This window comes from Macaca mulatta, chromosome 1 (genome assembly GCF_049350105.2).
Source record: "Macaca mulatta isolate MMU2019108-1 chromosome 1, T2T-MMU8v2.0, whole genome shotgun sequence".
Classification (NCBI taxonomy): Eukaryota; Metazoa; Chordata; class Mammalia; order Primates; family Cercopithecidae; genus Macaca; species Macaca mulatta.
The window spans coordinates 53652254-53670702 of NC_133406.1; the positions used below are offsets into that span (position 1 = coordinate 53652254).

The 18449-nt window shown below is 33.4% G+C and overlaps 1 long non-coding RNA gene across 1 annotated transcript in view; it reads right to left on the minus strand.

Annotated features, from left to right (window-relative positions):
• Positions 1-559: 559 nt before the first annotated feature.
• LOC114677709 (uncharacterized) overlaps positions 560-18449 on the minus strand; it is a 41237-nt gene continuing 23347 nt past the window's right edge. The window contains exons 2-4 of the long non-coding RNA XR_003729141.2: positions 16361-16482; positions 15297-15476; positions 560-755 (exon numbers count right to left, since the gene is read on the minus strand). This is a non-coding gene — a long non-coding RNA (uncharacterized LOC114677709). The remainder of the gene's footprint in view (positions 756-15296; positions 15477-16360; positions 16483-18449) is intronic.

Here is an 18449-nt window from a genome sequence, read left to right on the forward strand (position 1 = left end):
TGATAAATCAAAAGTTCTGCCATCATTTCGAGTGCAATAGAAGTAAAGAGAGTAAGACAAGAGAACACAACTAGATGCTTGCTTTATTGACAAAGTTAAGCCATTATTTCTTTTCTTTATATAAAATATTCCAATTGATCTCTCTATTGGTGTAAAATGTTTAACAGCAACCTCACCTTTACATACATAATTTTTAAAATTAGCACTTTTCCTATCAGAATTCTATTTTAAAATACTAATTTTTGTATCTTTATTGTGTCATTATCTTTGCCAGTCATTTTGCTGACTATAAAAATTCTGAATTTTCTTAAACTTTGAAGATATATATCTTCTTTTTTGGTATTATTGTAATAGATGAATATGCAACCAATTCTATTTACTGGGATAATCTTTCACACGTGGTAGCTACAAGCATCTTTCTTCACTTCCTGTATATCTTCACCATTTCCTCAGATACTATTTAAATAACCAAAAATGCAATATTTGTAATTAAGGCATCCTTGACCTTTCTCTTAAAATGAAAACTTCTCCAGAGATATAATGTATACATAACCAGCTGTATCTTGTAATAAGATTTATTATATTACTTTCCAACAAGACTTAACAGAGAAACTAAAACCTGGGCCACGTTAACTTTTGATTAGTCAGAGGGAGCTGATATTGCAGAGTGCAGAGTTTTGCTCATCTCTAAAGATGTACAATCTCTGGGCAGGCAGAGAACTAGAAAGAAAGGATATAGGCCTCTGGAAACAGAACTGCATGGAAGAAAGATTAGGGATATCAGAATGGTTATGAAGAAAAATTTTTTAAAAAACTGATTTCATAATGCAAACTCTACATTTGGACTAGTCAATGTGTTTTACTATTTTAGTTTTATATATCATTAAATGTTTATAAATTTCTGTGAAAATAAACATGCAAATTAGCTCATCAAAATTTCGACTGTATGATTTTATTATTGATATTTTTAAAACACTTAGTAACAAACCACAAAATGGAACTGATATCTGCTCAATCACTCTACTAATAATGACTGAACATTGACTTTGCTCAGTGAACTGTGCTTGCACATAATTCGCAATACAGTAGCGAGTATGAATAATACTTCTTTAGTACTCTACAATGGATTATTACAGATACTTTCATACGTAGTCTAGTCTGATCTTATGGTGCTAAATGTTTTGATCTAGCTTTCAGTACTGAAGATAAATTTATTCATAAGATGGCAATTTAAAAGGAAAGAGAAGAAATACTGCATCGAAATGTTTTCAAGGAAATTGCATTTTAAAAACTATAAATGTACTTCATTTAGAAAGGATTTGTAACACATATACTTTGAAGAATTATGTGTCTACATGTTTTCTATTTTTCTTAATCTCTGAATGAAAAAAATTATGAAGTGATATATTTGAGTATTATGTTTCTTTGAAAAGGAATGATAGCTCATTGAAATGTTTTCTAAGTCATTTCATAGTTTCATATAAAATGTCAGCAGTGGATAAAATCTTTGAGTTCCTGCTAAGGTAAATTATTTTGCATTATGCTTAGTTTTCTATTTAACTCCATATAAAATTGAAACTGGATTCTTCTAGAAAATAATTGTAATGCTAAGATGTTATCAAAGTGCACAACAGATTGCATCACACTATAAATTATATTTTTAAAATTAGTATTTTCTGTTAATGTTATGACTAAAATACATCACAAACACAACAGTGAAAGATAGCCAGTTTGCTAAATATTGGAATACAAGCTTCTTTTGGTATATTTGTATATAAACCGTGCCTAAAATAGTCCCAATCACTTAATAAAGGTACTTAATAAATCTTTGTTAATTTAGAGGGAGAGAGAAGTTAGAACATTTACTATTTACATTTACCTATAGTGCCTTCGCCCTTCCTCTCAGTACCCTTCATCTCCTGGTTCATGCATCTTTCTCCAATTACTACTAAGGGGATCAGAGCTACTACAGAGTTTCTGGGATACATTTGAACCTGCACTGGCTTATGCTGGAAATCGTCAATGCCATACTTAAAATACTCATACTGCTTACAAAATGTTCTAGTTACATATTATTCTGCAATACCACCCTCAACTGTATGCTATATTGATAATTACCTAATGAGAATATAGATAACCTTCTATTTGATAATTAAGAATGGTCATTTCACAAGATATTTCTTTATAACCACAAAACAAGCAAACGATTAAAAAAAAAAAAGTCTCTTTTCCTACACTTAAGATGTCCAGGAAACCCAAGGAAAAATAAACTCTGTATTTTTATGTATTTTAAGAACTTAATGTTTTAATTTCTCATCAGGACATTTGACCCTGCCTATTAGTCTCTTTTCTCAATTTTTCTTTTATACTTCATTACCCTCTTCAAATCCCCATCTCTGGTGAACATTCTGCTAATTATTGAATGATAATTTACAATTCATGAATTTTCTCAAATTTTTATTCTCATAGAGAAATATGTGTTCTCCTTTTCAACTACACTCTCAGAAACAATAAAAAGCATAATAATACTCTTTACTGATCTGTTAATATATTCAAAGAATTGTGCTAAAAAGAGTCATTATCAATAATTATGTTACTTAATATCAGATAGATACTCACATTGGCATCTTTTTAAAAAAATAATGAAACTGAAGTTTCAAATGGTTAGGTAATATTGCAGAGGTTAATTAATATCCGCGTAGTTAATATGTAGCGAACAAGAATTTGCACCATCATCATTGGAGATCTCTCTGTTACCTAAATTGAAAGGGAATAAATATTATTTCTTTCCATCAGATTTAATTCTCAGCCTGTGCTATAGACACTTCCTCCATAATTATCCATTGGAGAAATAAATAGAAGAGAGTTAGAAGAGAATGTGGTCAATTGTTTTATTTCTTAATTTCTCAGCTTCTTTCATTATCTCTACTAATGGCCCTTGCTCTATTACACTTTATTTTTTAGTTATATTTAAGCTGTTTTTGTCTTCCACTATTTCATGCACACCCTTTACCTCCAAGTTACATATTTATATAGTTAACTTTATTTCCCTCTAGACTTAAACCTTTTTTGTGGGCAGACTCTTACCATTTCTTTTTTAATTTTATCTCCTGTGTCTTGAGTATCTGCTACAATTGATATAGTTGATCAATTGTATCATAGTTGATACTCAATAAATAGGTGTTTAATGAATACATCTCAGTGTCTCTGTCATAATCATTAAGAATTGTCTTCTTCAGGTTTTTTGGAAACTACATGGTAACTCTTTTGTTTCTTCATTCAACTGGTAAAGGCTAGTGACACCCAGAGTTTTTTCCTTAGTCATCTATCTTCACTCTATCATCTTCCTTTGGAAAATTTGTTCCATATTCAACACTGAATTTCTACTTGTAATATGCTAGTTATTTCTGATGAATCTCTCTTCTGCTCAGGCCTCTATTTTCTGCATTTGTCTTATATATTCAACTTCCATTTATACGTGAGTGTCCCATATGCATCAGGTATAAAATTAAGCTTCTCTTCCCCCATAACATACTTGTCCTATATTCACTGCTGGTGAAAGACACCAGTGATTACCTACTTTCTTAAGCTAGAAGCCTGTGAGTTATATAAAATAGATGTACTTTCTTGTTCACATATAACTTCTCTACACCAAAATGTAACAGACTTCCCCTTGCTTGCCATCACTGCTACCACTGTATTAACTTAGTACTTTATCTTTTCTTTCATGTATTAATAATTTTAACTAATATTCTCTATTTTTCTCAATGCATTATGTATGAATTTTCAAAAGTACAGTCCTGATTCTGCAATACTCTTATTTAAAATCCTTTGTGTTTTCCTTATTTTCAAAACAAAAATCCAAACTACTCTACATGTTATGTACAAAACATGCTTCATAAGATATACAAGTTTTTTACTTTATTCATAGTGAAATAAATATATAAACTATGTTAACCAAATCGAACAGTTTTTTTATGCATGTGTGCAGTTGAATGCTATCATAGCAATGAAAAATATGGGTTATTTCTTTTTCTCTCAATTGATATATTTATTCAACTCAGAAATTTTATGTAACTGTGAATTTCCTCATTTTTCTATTCTGTTAGTCAAAAACAGCACATCTAAAGTTGCAAATGAACTCTTCAATTTCAGAAATATTGTGAATATCATTTGGACCACAGCCTCTGTTCTGATTATTCTGTTAGAATTCCTTATCTGGATACATGGTTTTTAACTATATTTTCTATGTACATAAAAAATAGCCAGTGTCCTGCAGATAGAAAGTTTAAAGTCAGTTTTTAACCTGATGTTAAATTGATTTACCATCATTATTAGAAGTACATGGAGATAAAGAAATTAACAATCACATTCATTTTTGCTATGATGTTTTCTGTTCCTTTTTCCCCCAAATAGCAATGTTGTTGAGTAATTCGTTTAAGGATATCAAGATTTTTAAACGCTGTAAGTTTTATTTTTCTAACCTGGTTGTTTTAAGATTAGCTATATATAATTTATTCCTTGAATTTAGGGCACAAGTGTTCACTTTTCAGACTGTAGCAGCACAGTTTTTATTTCTGGCTTGCAATTTTGATATTAAACTTCATACTTCTAAAAATGATAAATAAATACCACACTTTAATGAAAAACCTGTCTTCAATGAAACTCTAGTTTCTAGTCTCCTGGTTAGTCAACCAGAAAAAAATAAAAACAACTTTTGCAAATGTTCTTTGCTCTAAAATACTTGACATTTTCTATTCCTATTCTTCTCTATTTTTTGTGTGTTGTTCTTCCTGCAATTTTTTGCATATTTTTTCTGGCAATTATTTGCAACTCTGGATTATTTTGATTCAAGATTTAATTTAGCTGGCATTTGTTGAAATTCTGCCAAGTAACATGTTGGTCATAAAGGGTAAGCACATGAGATAAGCACAGACTCTAGACTTCACTATTCACACACAAAAAATTGAGAAAGTCAGCATTTATTGAGCTCGTACTATTAGATAATACGCCTCTGATATTTATGACAGACATAACCTCTCACGTTGAAATGACTACCCTTAAGAGGTGTTATCACCTATTATTTATGAATAGGAAGAGCTCTAAACATTAGATGTGAGTCTTAAACAGTTGGGCCAAGATTTAAATGTACCACGATGTAATAGTATGCACACTATGTCTACTACAACATGGTGCTTCAAAAATTATTATTTTTTAGTATCAATACATGTTCAATCTTATAAATTTGTTTAATGTAAATTTTAGCTTTAGTTTCAATTGAGTATCACCAGACTCTGGATATTTTCAAGTATGTCTTCCTAATATGACCCAAACATGGCCTCTGTTGTTTTTTAAATACCTTTGACATAAAGTAAATTGAAGAATTTGTCTTTCTTGACATCAATACATCATACTCTGGATTGATGTAGCTTTACATTGTGTTTGAAAGATAGTATTAATACTCTTTGTCTCTTCTGAGAGTTTTGTGGGATTTCTTTTTAAACAAAATTGCTTTGATTATTCCAGGCCCTTTGTATTTTCACATGAATGTTAAAATCAGTTAGTTAATCCCTACTAAAACTTTTGTGGAAATTTCCATTGGAATCGTATTGAACCTATATACTAATTTAGGGAGAATTGACATTTCAATGATTAATATGTCTTCTGACTCATGAATATGGTAATCTCTCTCTGTCTATGTTTCCTTAATTATTTCAGCAATTTTTTTGTAGTTTCCAGCATATGTATATTTCACAATTTTTTTTTCAGATTTATCTCTATGTGTTTACCACTTGTTGATGCTATTGTAAATGGTATTTTTAAATTTTAGTTTCTTATTTTCATTGCTAATATATAGAAATGTAATAGATTATTTATATTTATGTGTTTCCTTTCATATATGCATTACTATTGTTCTATTAGATTTTAAGTAGATTCCAGCAAACATTTTAAAAAGACAATTATGCCTTGTGTGGATTAAAATAGTTTAATTCTTCCTTTCCAATTTGGACAATTTTTGTTTCATTTTTCTTTTTTATTGCACTGTTTAAGCCTCCAGTAAAATGTTTAACAGAAATGATTAGAGTAGACCTCCTTGTTTTGTTCCTGATTTAGGCAGAAAGCATCCAGTCTTCTACCATTAAATATGATGAGATATATAGATTTTCATAGATGGTACTTATCAGGTTGAGGAAGCTCCTTCCTATGCCTAGTTGTCTGAAAACTTTTATTAGGAATTCTAGATTTTGTCAAATGACTTTTTCCATAGCTATTGAGATGACGTTTTTCTAAATAATTTAATATGGTGAACTACAATGCATTTTTTGCATTCCTAAGTAAAACCCACTTTGTCACCATGTATTATTCATTTTGCATATTATTGTATTCTGATTGTTTTTGTTTTAGCTTTTTGCAACTTTCATCAGGCAGTATTTTGGTATGTAATTTTCTTGAAGTGTTTCTGTCTAGGTTTTTGTGTCAGGTTAATTCCTCACACATGATTCACTTGGAAAGTATTCCTTTCCACTTTTCTGGAAGAGTTTGTTTAGAATTTGTATTATTTTTCTCTCGAATATATTGTAGAAATCACTGGTGATGTAATTTGGACATAGAATTTTATTTGTTGGAAGGTTTGTTCCTACAAATGTAATTCCTTTATATATAGGACTCTACAATTTATTTCTTCTTGGGTAAGCTTTGGTAGTTGATGTCTTTCAAAAAACTGGTACATTTCATATAAATTGTTAAATATATCTGTATAAAGGTGTTCATAACATTCTCCTAATATTCTTTTAGTATCTAAAGAAACTGTACTAATATCACTTTTCCTAATAAATCTTTAATTAGGTTAAAGGTTTAAACCTTTAATCTGGTTAAAGGTTAAAATCAACTTCATTAATTATGCTAAAAAAAACTATTGATTTTGATTTTGACCTTTCTTCTTTTTTATTATAGGAATTCAGTGCTATAAAGTTTTTACCACTGTGGTATAAATTTTTCCTATATACTGCTTTTGCAATATATAATGTGTCTTTTCAAATGTCATCTTTTCCTTTTCATTTAGGTCAAAATACTTGTAATTTTCTTTCAGATTTCTCACTGGCTCATCAGTTATTTAGAAGTGATTGTTTATTTTGAAACTACTTAGGGGTTTCTCAGAAATCTTTCTGTCTTTAATATCAAATTTTATTCCATTGTGGCCAGAAAATGTACTTAGTAGACTTGAATCATTTTGGATTTATTAAAAGTTGTTAGTTATTATAGCTGATTTGTTAAAAGTTGCTAGCATATGATCAATCTTTGTAAAACTATTACATGCAGAAACTCTTCCCAAAAAATGACAAAGTATGAATACTTCCCAAATAATTCCCTGTATTCAACATCAGAAGAATGTGTATTCTGATTTTATTGGGTAGACTACTCTATACATTAAATTCAATCAAGTAAGTTGACCTAATTTCAATTAATATATATTGTTCAAGTCAACTACTGTATACCTGGGATGATTTTCTGACTATTCAATCAACTCTTATATAGAAAGTGGTATTAAAGTCTCCAGCTATCATCATTAATTTATCTATCTTGTCTTAAAATCCTATTAGACTTTATGTATTCTTAAGTTCTGTTATTTTGAAACCATTTTTAAATACATAAACATCTAAACTTTTAATACTTTATGCTTTTATTATTATGAGATGGACCACTTTACCCCTAGCCATATTCTTTGCTCTGAACTCTAATATTTAAAAAGAATCTTTAGCTTTCTTTTGATAGTATGACAGTCTTAGCATGGTATACATTTTTAAAATATTTATATCTTTACATTTAAAGTATTTTTCTTAAAGGTGGTATTTATTTTTTTTATGCTACTCTTCTCTTTTAATTTTTCTATTTGTACATTTTGACTTTTTAGATCATTTACATAAAATGTGACTATGGAAATTTTTAGGTTTAAAACTATCAGTTTGCTGTATACTTTGTATCTCCCACTTATTATTTATTCTATTTCTTTTGATTATTTTCTATTTCTCTGCCTTTTGGATTTATTTAATTTTGTGATTCCATTTTACCTTCTTTGTCAACATATTAGCTACAACTCTTTATTTTGATAGAATACATTTTTAACTTATTACTCTTTATCTTCAAATGATGTTATATTACCTCACTTATACTATAAGAACGGCAAATAATGGACTTCCCTTTTATCCCCAGCTGGGACTTGTTTGTTATTGTTACATCTACTTGATACACTTCACTTTCAATTTTGTTGCTATTATCTATATTTAAGTAGTCAACTATATTTTAAATGAATTTAAATAAAAATAGATGTATATTTTTTTCTCCACATATTCACATTTACATTTCCAGTACGTTCTTTTATTTGTACGGCTGATGAATTTGAAGTTTTCTGTAAGCATATTAAGAGTTACAGGTCACATACAGTCTCTGTTTTAGATTCTCTCTCTTTTTTTTCTTTATCATCCTTTAAAAGTATAAAAAGCAGGCTATCTCATGGCTATACAAAAAGAGGGTGCTAGGCAGATTGTGATACATGGTTTGCCAATCCCTGGCATAGATCTGTGTTTATATCAAGTATCACTTTTTCTTCTGCCTGAAAAATATAGCTTAACATTTAGATGGTGAGAGAATGCCAGTGATTAATTATTTCAATTTTTCATTGCCTTAAACTGTATTTATTATTCCCTTTTTAAACTCACTTTTCTTTTTTTTAATTTTTGAAGGATATTTTCATGGGCTATACAATTCTGGGTTGACAGTTTCTTTTTCTGCAGCACTCTAGATCTTTAAATATTTGTATCTACTCTCTTCTTGTTTGCATTGTTTCAAATGAGACAGCTGATGTAATCTTCATTTGTTTCCTCTGTACATAACATGTTTCTTTCCTTTGGATTTTTTAAAAGATTTTCTCTCATCACTAGTTTTGAAATATTTGATTATTATGTGTTTTGGTATAGTAGTCTTTCATTGGGATTTACTGAGCTTCTCAGATCATCAGGTATGTACCTTTCACCAAATTTGAAAGCTTTAGCCATTACTATGTCAGTTTTCTTTTGGACTCCTCTTTTTTAGGGACTCCAATTACAGGTTTATTAGGTAACTTGAAGTTGTACCACAGCTCACAGATGCTGTTCATTTTCTTCTCCTCGTTAATGTCTATGTGAAATTATAGATGATTTGTATTGCTATGCCTTCAAGTTTATTATTTTTTCAATTTCTACATAGTCATTAACCTATCAAGTTATTTTTCAAATTTGACATTGTAGTTTTTTCTTTAATAGTTCCATTTGAGTCTTTTTAAACGTTTTCTCTCTCTTTTTAAATGCATGGAAAACAGTTTTGTTAGTTTTTCTCCTCTCCTCATTATAGGTCACATTTTTCTGTTTCTTTGCATGCCTGCTAATTTTTTCATTGGATTCAAACATTTGAATTTTACTTTTTTTTTTTTTTTTTTTGAGACGGAGTCTCGCTCTGTCGCCTGGGCTGGAGTGCAGTGGCCGGATCTCAGCTCACTGCAAGCTCCGCCTCCCGGGTTCACACCATTCTCCTGCCTCAGCCTCCCAAGTAGCTGGGACTACAGGCGCCCGCTACCTCGCCCGGCTAGTTTTTTGTATTTTTTAGTAGAGACGGGGTTTCACCATGTTAGCCAGGATGATCTCGATCTCCTGACCTCGTGATCCGCCCGTCTCGGCCTCCCAAAGTGCTGGGATTACACGCTTGAGCCACCGCGCCCGTCCTGAATTTTACTTTTATGGAGGATGGAAATTTTTATGTTTCTATAAATATTATTTATTTATTTATTTTTGAGACGGTGTCTCGCTCTGTTGCCCAGGCTGGAGTGCAGTGGCAAGATCTTGGCTCACTGCAAGCTCCGCTTCCCGGGTTCACGCCATTCTCCTGCCTCAGCCTCCTGAGTAGCTGGGACTGCAGGCACCGGCCACCACGCCCGGCTAATTTTTTGTATTTTTAGTGGAGACGGGGTTTCACCGTGTTAGCCAGGATTGTCTCGATCTCCTGACCTCGTGATCTGCCCGTCTCGGCCTCCCGAAGTGCTGGGATTACAGGCGTGAGCCACCGCGCTGGGCCTATAAATATTCTTAAGCTTTGTTTTGTGATGAAGTTAACTACTTGGAAAGAGTTTTACCCCTTTTTGTCTTGCTTTTGAAGTTTGCTGGGTGGTTCTGGAGCAGTCCTCATTCTAGGGCTAATTGTTCTCCACTGCTGAAGCATTACTTTTCTGTATACTTTACCCAATGCCCTGTCAATTATGTTATTTTCCATCCTGTTTAGTGGGAACAGACACTACTCCACAAACTCTATGAGTGCTAGATATTCTTCTTCTAATCTTTCATGCTCTTCTCCTGGCCTTGGGTAGTTTCCTCCTACATATTGCTAGTCAAGACTCATGGAATATTTAAGGGTGATCCTCTATAGATCCCCAGAATTCTATTTCTGGATATCTCTTTAGTCTATGGTATGCTGTCCTAAAAATTCTAGTGTCTTTGTCATTCCTCAACCCTTAGCTTCATCTCTTTAACTCAAGGATTCCATAGTCTCCATCTGGTTCTCTCTCTATATACCAAGATCTGGAAACTCTCTCAAGGCAATACACTGGAGTAATTCTAGGACTTGCCTCATTATTTCTCATCTTTCAGAATCACTGTTATCTATTGCCTGATAATAACTCTCTCGGGTCACCATTTTATATATTTGGTTAGTTTTTATTTATTCCTATAGGAGGGTAAACCTGATCCTTGTTAATCCATCTGGTCAAAAGCATAAGTGGCCTTCAGCTGTTTTTAATCTATTCTACAATATGGTCAGAACTGAATTAAATATGACTATAGGGACCTGGAATTAAAGTAAATAGACAAGTAACATTTTAATTTTTTCTTGATATCTATTTTAGCTATAGATTTACACCAATTTGGACTTTATTTCTAAAGTTAAAGTGTTCTAATTGTAATTTGCTTTAAGTAGGGTAATCATGTTGTACATGATAAGTTTCAATTAGCCTAATTATTTATTTGAATTCCTTCCAAAGGCTCAAGACCATTTCCTAGTAGTCTTGAGCCTTTGGAAGGAATTAAAATAAATAATCTGGCTTTGAGTTTCCTAGATCTTACAGACTAAGTTCTCCCTTCCTGATTTTTGGGTCAAAACACTTTGCATTTTAACTGACCACTTTGTAATAAAAAATAAATACAACTAATTATTTGCAGGTCTCTTTTTCTATTTCCCTATGGCTCCAGTATAGTAAGTTTAAGGGACTTGGAGCCTGATCAGAGAAAAAGATATAATCGCCAAGTGGCAGAAACACACAATGAGCTTTATTTGGGTAACAGTTTAACAAGTTTGCATGCTTGGGAAGACCATTATAGCCTACGACCATCCAGAGGCTATGACACAGAAGGAGAAGAAGGCAAAGGAACTCCCACGGGATATGGTACTAGTTAGGGGGATTATGTGTCTGGGGGACATCAGTCAGCAACACAGCAGGGGGTCTCTGGGTCGGAGAGCACCAAAGGGCAGCAGCAGCTGAGGCTCCTTCTTAGCTACAGTGTTTATTTTATCAGTGGCTTATGGATGTTAAATGCAGTTTTGCATGATACACATAGAAGATAGCCTAAGTTGCTGTTTATAATCTGCTTTTTGGAGCTATGTGTAAAACCACAAACAGCTTTGGGTTTGATGCTGGAGGCCTTCTGAGCTAATTGGCCCCAGCTTACTATGAAGAAGTAAACAGCAGAGGGTCAATAACACAGAGGGTATCCTTATCTTATGTATATCACAACACATTCCTTGGTCTCGTATTGTTTTACAATCTAATTCTTGCATTTAGAGCCAGTGATGAAATATCTTTAAGATTCAGACTCTTAAAAGGATGTGAACTAGTATTTTAGAGGGAATTTGCAGCTTGTCTGACCATGTACTAAGGAAAAGCAAAGCAAACATCTCAGAAAAGACTTTAATTTGCTCAATCTCTTTGGGCAGTACAGTGCTATTATGGCCCCTTTGCTGCATGTTCCTGTCTATCCACATACTGCAAGATGTTTAACTGGAGTACAGACTCCTCATTTGGTAGCCAGTAAAAAATCTAGGACTATGGAATTATCTAACATAATGACCGCTAATGTATGGTAAGATTCAGTCAAGGGTTCTAGTCCTTGGGTCATTTAATTTGTGTGGCTAACACCTTACACATGGATAACCATATTTCTTTAATTGTGTTTGGTACGTTGTACATATGCTATTCTTATTGTCCCAGAAATGTGTGACCCTAAAGTGGTTAGTACTTTGAAGACTATTAGGAAAACTCGTTTGCAGCATTGGAGAGTTGTGGCTAGTGTGGTTTATAGAGGCAAGAACTTTGGAAGGAGGAGGCATGGTGGGCTTCCACTGCCGAGTAAAAAGGTAATGGAATTTTGATCCAAATCCAAGTGCAGGAAATAACGTCCAGGGTCTGATGAGGGAAAGCCATTTGATTGCCTTACAGGCCCACAAGACTTCCTCTATTCTGTGTCTCTATGAAGGGAAGTTTTTATAGTTTGGTGCAATTGCAGACAGTGTTGGTAAAGGTTAGGGTAAAATAAGCATGTATGGTATGAGCACTTGGGTCTACTAAATCGGTTATGGGCTCAATTTATCATTGTCCAGATATTTGCATGATATCAGTCTCTGTACATTATTGTTGGATGCGGAGAGTTATTGGAATAGGCTCATTATGATCAATGAAGTTTGCAGGGGAACTTGGACAGGGGAGAGTATTATTCTATGTTACTTAAAATCAGATTGGCAGAAGCAACCCCAGCATGTGGTTAAATATGCCATAGTACATGTTTCTGAGTCAATGACTATGTGCTCGTTTGGTTTGGTGGACAATTGCATGTCCCTCTTTGTTCAGATTGGTATATACCGGCGCTTGAATTGCCTGCCAACTGCCATTAGTAAATGTCATAAGCTATAAGCATGGGAGAAGCCTTGCAGGTGCTCTTGGTTATTTGAACAATCAACATTACACGTTAATATTTCCTGGTATTTTCACTTACTCTACTATTTTACAGGAACATGTATCATAAAAGAAATATGGGCCTTAAAACAGGGCCTATTGAGAGAACTTGGATGACAATGGCCTTCCAAGTGGTTAAAAATACTCACCACAGACCTAGTAATATTAAGTTCACAGTTTTATGGCATAAGTACATCATATTTAAATTCACAGCCAATAAGGAGACCACCTGGAGAGACATTGATATCTCTGCTGGTATATACACCCACAATAGACACAACCACAGTTGCTAGTTTGCACAGAAAAATGCAAACCAATTTGCATGGGAGCCCTGGCAGTACTGCCGACACCAAAGGAATATCACCGGATAATTTCATCTTTTTCTTGTCTCTTGTAGAAAATTCAACATGTAGAAATTCAACATGATGTAGAAATAATTGCCCCCCACCCCAGACCAGATAATATCATTTGGTTGATACCAAGGGTAAAATCTGATCTCCTGCTTCTTGCTGAAGATGACCTCCAACTTTAACCTCTACTATGTTGTTCTTCCTTCTTATGTGAAAAGTTCTTACCTTTGCTAGTGGTAACTACACATCCACTGCAGAATCATGTTAGTCTTGGTAATTTATACCCTATCACTGACAAGATATGACTGAAAACAGCATGCAATCTGTACACCAGGAAAATAACATGAGTCAGTATGGGGATAATGGAACCACACTGTTGACTATTTGGGTAGGTCAGTCCTAGTAACATCACCATGAACATTAACATTTAGGCTAGCACTCCTCCTCCTATTCTACCTCCAGTAGCAACACTCATTCCAGCTAAACCAGAGTCTTAGATATCACTTGTGACTCAATGACACCTTCTAAGTCCTATCAGCCAACTTCTACTTCAAATCAACAAAATAAAACACACTTTATTAACTAGTGCTAGCAAACAAACAGAACAGTGAATCACTGTCTATCAAGTCTTATTTATGGAATGTCCAGAAATTGTGTTCACACAATATTACAATAAAAATGCTCACACGTGCTACAATCAAAATGCTATAATTCATAGCCAATACCAACAAACACTACAGCATTAAAGCAATAACATTATAGCTTTTACTAATCCCTGCGATAGCAATAAAAGTAACCCTTGCCAAAAATATACACCCCTTGCTATGTACTAAATATTTGTGACCCCTCTAAAATTTACATGTTGAAATGTTAACCCCCACTGTGATGGTATTGGGAAATGGCACCTACAGTAGGTGATTACATTAAAAGGCCAGAACCTTCACAGACAGGATTAGTTTCCTTATAAAGAGAAGTCAGAGAGCTCTCTTGCCCCTTTTGCCCCATGAGGACACCATGAGAAGTTGACAATTTGCAACCTGGAAGAGGACCCTCACCAGAATCCGGCAATACTAGCATCCTGATCTCAGACTTCCTAACCTTTAGAACTGTGAGAGATAGATTTCTGTTGCTTATAAGCAGTGCATGGATTTTTTTTTTTTATAGCAGCTGTAGCTGACTAAGACACCTTTACAACTCTTCGTCTCTTTTCCTGCGAGTTGTGTGCCACATAAGGACTTTTGATAAATGACAGACCACATATTCGATGGTGGTACCATAAGATTAAAATAATATTTTTTATTGTACCTTTTCTATGTTTACGTGTGCTTAGATAAACAAATACACATGACTAATTACTGAAATTTACATTAGAGTTGAATATATCAAAGTCATTGCCCTGATTCTTCACTTTCAGGCACACAGAGTTTAATTATGGACTTACCTGCATTTCAAATACTTGGTTTCAACAAGATAGAGAACTAAGAAATAATTAAGAGAAAATGATAAAGTATCATTCTACTGAGGAAAATGTTAAGAACCATAATATATCTGAGTAAAAATAATAATAATCTGAAATTCAAATTAAAAGATCAAAAGTTACTTAGAAGGTTGCAGTGCCATACAAGGCATTGAGCGATGTTACATAGCAAACTGTGAATGAGATAATAATAGACAGCCAAATGGACAATTATTCCCTATGCTGCATATCAAAATGCATTGTGCTGCCAACTAGTAAGATCATGATCTCCATATATTAAAAATAAAAGCAGCATATGAGATACACTTGCTCTTAGTGGACTGTAAGGTATGGAATATCTAAGACACTGGTGAGTAAAAGCTAATATCACTTTTCTGGGTATCAGTGATATGCGGTTGGAACTCTGGGGAAGGGGTAAGGTGATAAACGTTAAGCTATTTACCTTCAAAATTCTATGAACTGATGACAATTGTGCTTCAAATCTCCTTTTCTGAGAAATTCTTCTTTGCTTCTTACTTTTTTCTGCATAGAGTCCCTGCTGCCTGATCATTTCCACTTTGCTTTTTCGAAAACACCAGTCCATGTTGTTCTAAGGAACAATTGAAGTTCTACCTTCTTTTGCCTGTAGAGATATTGATTATTCCTAAATTATGATTGTAGCTTTATTCCCATTTATATCTCCATTCTGTGAAAGGGTCACGTGTGCAAAGTGGCCCCCAAACACCATAGGAACCTAGAAACCAAAGAATGAGGCAGACATATCCAGTTTGTCAGTTAAAGATGTTTTAATGTGGGAACTTAGAGACAGAAGTGGGGCCTTGGGAGGCCACAAGGCAGGTAGATCTCTACACTGTCACTTCCGAGACGTATATTCCACAGGGAATATATTCCCTATGCTTATTCCATAGGCTTATATGCCATAGGGAAAAAAGGTACAGTGCTTCAGCAAGACGATTACAGACAACTCTCCAGAACTGGCAAGAATGTTATGCGTATCACAGCCTATAATTCGTGCAATAGCATCAAGACTGACATTTCTTACACTAAAGTCCTTAAAGTGTAAGAATTATAAGGATGGTAAATAAAGTAAGAATCAGGAGGCATTCATGGGACCAGAGTTAATCAGAAATCAACATGGCAGATCAAGATGGAGTCACTTTTATCTCCACAATCTCTTTAGCTTCAAGAATACGTAATATTTATGGGAAAATCATACACACTATTTAGAATCTGGAAAAAATGTTTAGTCCTGCTAAATCACTTACTACCTTTTTGAATTGGTGAAATCGTTTAACCTATGACACTTAGAATTTTTTGTCTATAAAAACAGAGATAATAAAGGCTTGCTTGTAAGATTATTACGTGTCTTGAATAAAGTTTCTGTGAAAATTACCAGGAACACTTTTAGTGTTAATTTTTCTCCTCTTTCACTTCTTAAAAAATAGTAACTTATGCTTGTATTAAAATATCGCATAAACCCCATAAATATAAATGCCTAATACATACCCATTTTTTAAAAATAACTTAGTGAAAATAAATTCAATGAATGAGGAAAAATAAGGACTTGCATCTGGCTTTTTCTTCTATGTAATCTTCATGCCGTTGAAGTGAAAGTATTTTCACATTGTCTGAAATACAATTTGATTAATTAAAGCAATATTTTTATACTGCAGATCATGATCTCTAAAATTAATGATATTAATTTTTTTTTATTTCACAGCTAATATTTACCATTATGCTAGTGATAAGATTGGATGCACAATGTTTTATTACTTGGCTCAGAACCAAAATTAGAGACAAAATCATGTGCATGGCTTCTTATGTGAATCATCTTGGCACGAAATTAACATCAATATGAGATGAAAGGCTGATGCAATTCCACAGACCATTGAATCAACAAGCTCTTTATTATTGAACCATCCTCAGTGATTCTACTGTGAATGATATGAAAAGTATCACAAAATTATTCCTAACTTCAAGTTCCTTTTCTTTTTGAAATAACAACTATTTATCTTGCAAAAACTGACTCATTTTTGCCATTTATCAAAAATATTAACAGTAGAAAAATAGTAACTGATTAATTTTTAAACCAAAGATAAAATAAGTATTAAGTGAAACTTACAAAGTCTGTTTCTGTTAAAGGATTTACACTACTATGTGATGGTAATTGAGAGTCAAACATGAATTCCCTGTTTATATTAGGAATCAGCATCATGTCAGACATAGAAATTTGGTATCATTATTTTATTTTTATGATCAAGTATTATTCTGATTCAACACCTTACCTTTAATTTGCAAGTTGATTGTTAACCTAAACTAAGAAACCTGTAAATGATCTCTTTCTATTTTATTTCATTGGGATAAAATTTATCTATAAAGAGCCATCAAGGAAAAAAAAAATTGAAACACTGTGTTCATAAAACAAGCAGTTTGCCCACACACATGACCTTTCAGGTATGCATCTTGGTCAGGTCTTTTCAAAATGGATCTAACACAGCTTGAGTTTATTGTAGTCGACTGCGGCTTAACTCTCCTTGCACTGATTCCTCACTCCTAGGCTATCAGAAGACCTCCCGTTATCTTCTAAATTTTGATTCTTTTGAACGAGTCAGACACCAGATTTTTACCTTCCAAAATCTGAGGGATACATATCAACACTGTTAAATATCTCTCACTCTCCTGGGATTTTATAATGGCACCAATCCTCCCATGGTCCTGGGTTTGGCATGTGGGAATTATCGTCCTTTTCCCCTCTCCAATGGCTGGGAGTAGAAAACACCATCATATTCTCTGTTACACAAATGTCTGTTTTCAAAGAACTCCTGACTTTAATCAAACCCTATCATGGCCCTCCAGCTTTCTCCCATACATAGGCTGGAAGTAGGGGATGGATTGGAGAGTCTAGAACATATTGTTGGCCACTTTTTAGAGTCTTAGCAGGATGCACCAGCATCACTCTTTTGAATGTGTGACTGTTTAACATCCATTATCATCAATACAGGGACATCAATTAAAACTCTAAGACAACAGGAAAAGTAAATTTAACTTAACTTTTTCCAAAATTCTATTACATTCTCACATTTTATCTACATAAGTATTTTTTGTTTTACAAGACAATACAATAGGGAAGTTAAATAATTCACCTAATAGCTCTCATCTAGAAGGAAGATTTTAAGAAATTCTAATGCAAATCTCTAAACTCCACTACTTTCCAAAAGATGGAATCTTCGTAAGCACATAGTTTATTGGCATAGTTAAGCTGAGGACCCTCCTCAAGTTTAGGGCAATAAGCCTGATTTCCAGTTGTAGTTACTGGAGAAAATGGGGCCATTACTGTACTATTAGGCCCATTAATGATTGGTCCTTGCAGAGAAAGAAGCTGAGTCCACAAGGTGAAGGACTTCTGGCCTTGTATTAATTGGGTAAAGTAAAGCAGTACCAATAATGCAGTACCTTATTGGGGGTGGGGAAGAAGCAGTTTGTTATTCTCACAGCATTTTAAGCAAGTGAATTATATTTCATGTGGTTTTTCAGAAATAGGAATACTTCACAGATTTTAACTTTCCCATTTCCTTGAGTATTACCATTGTCAAGG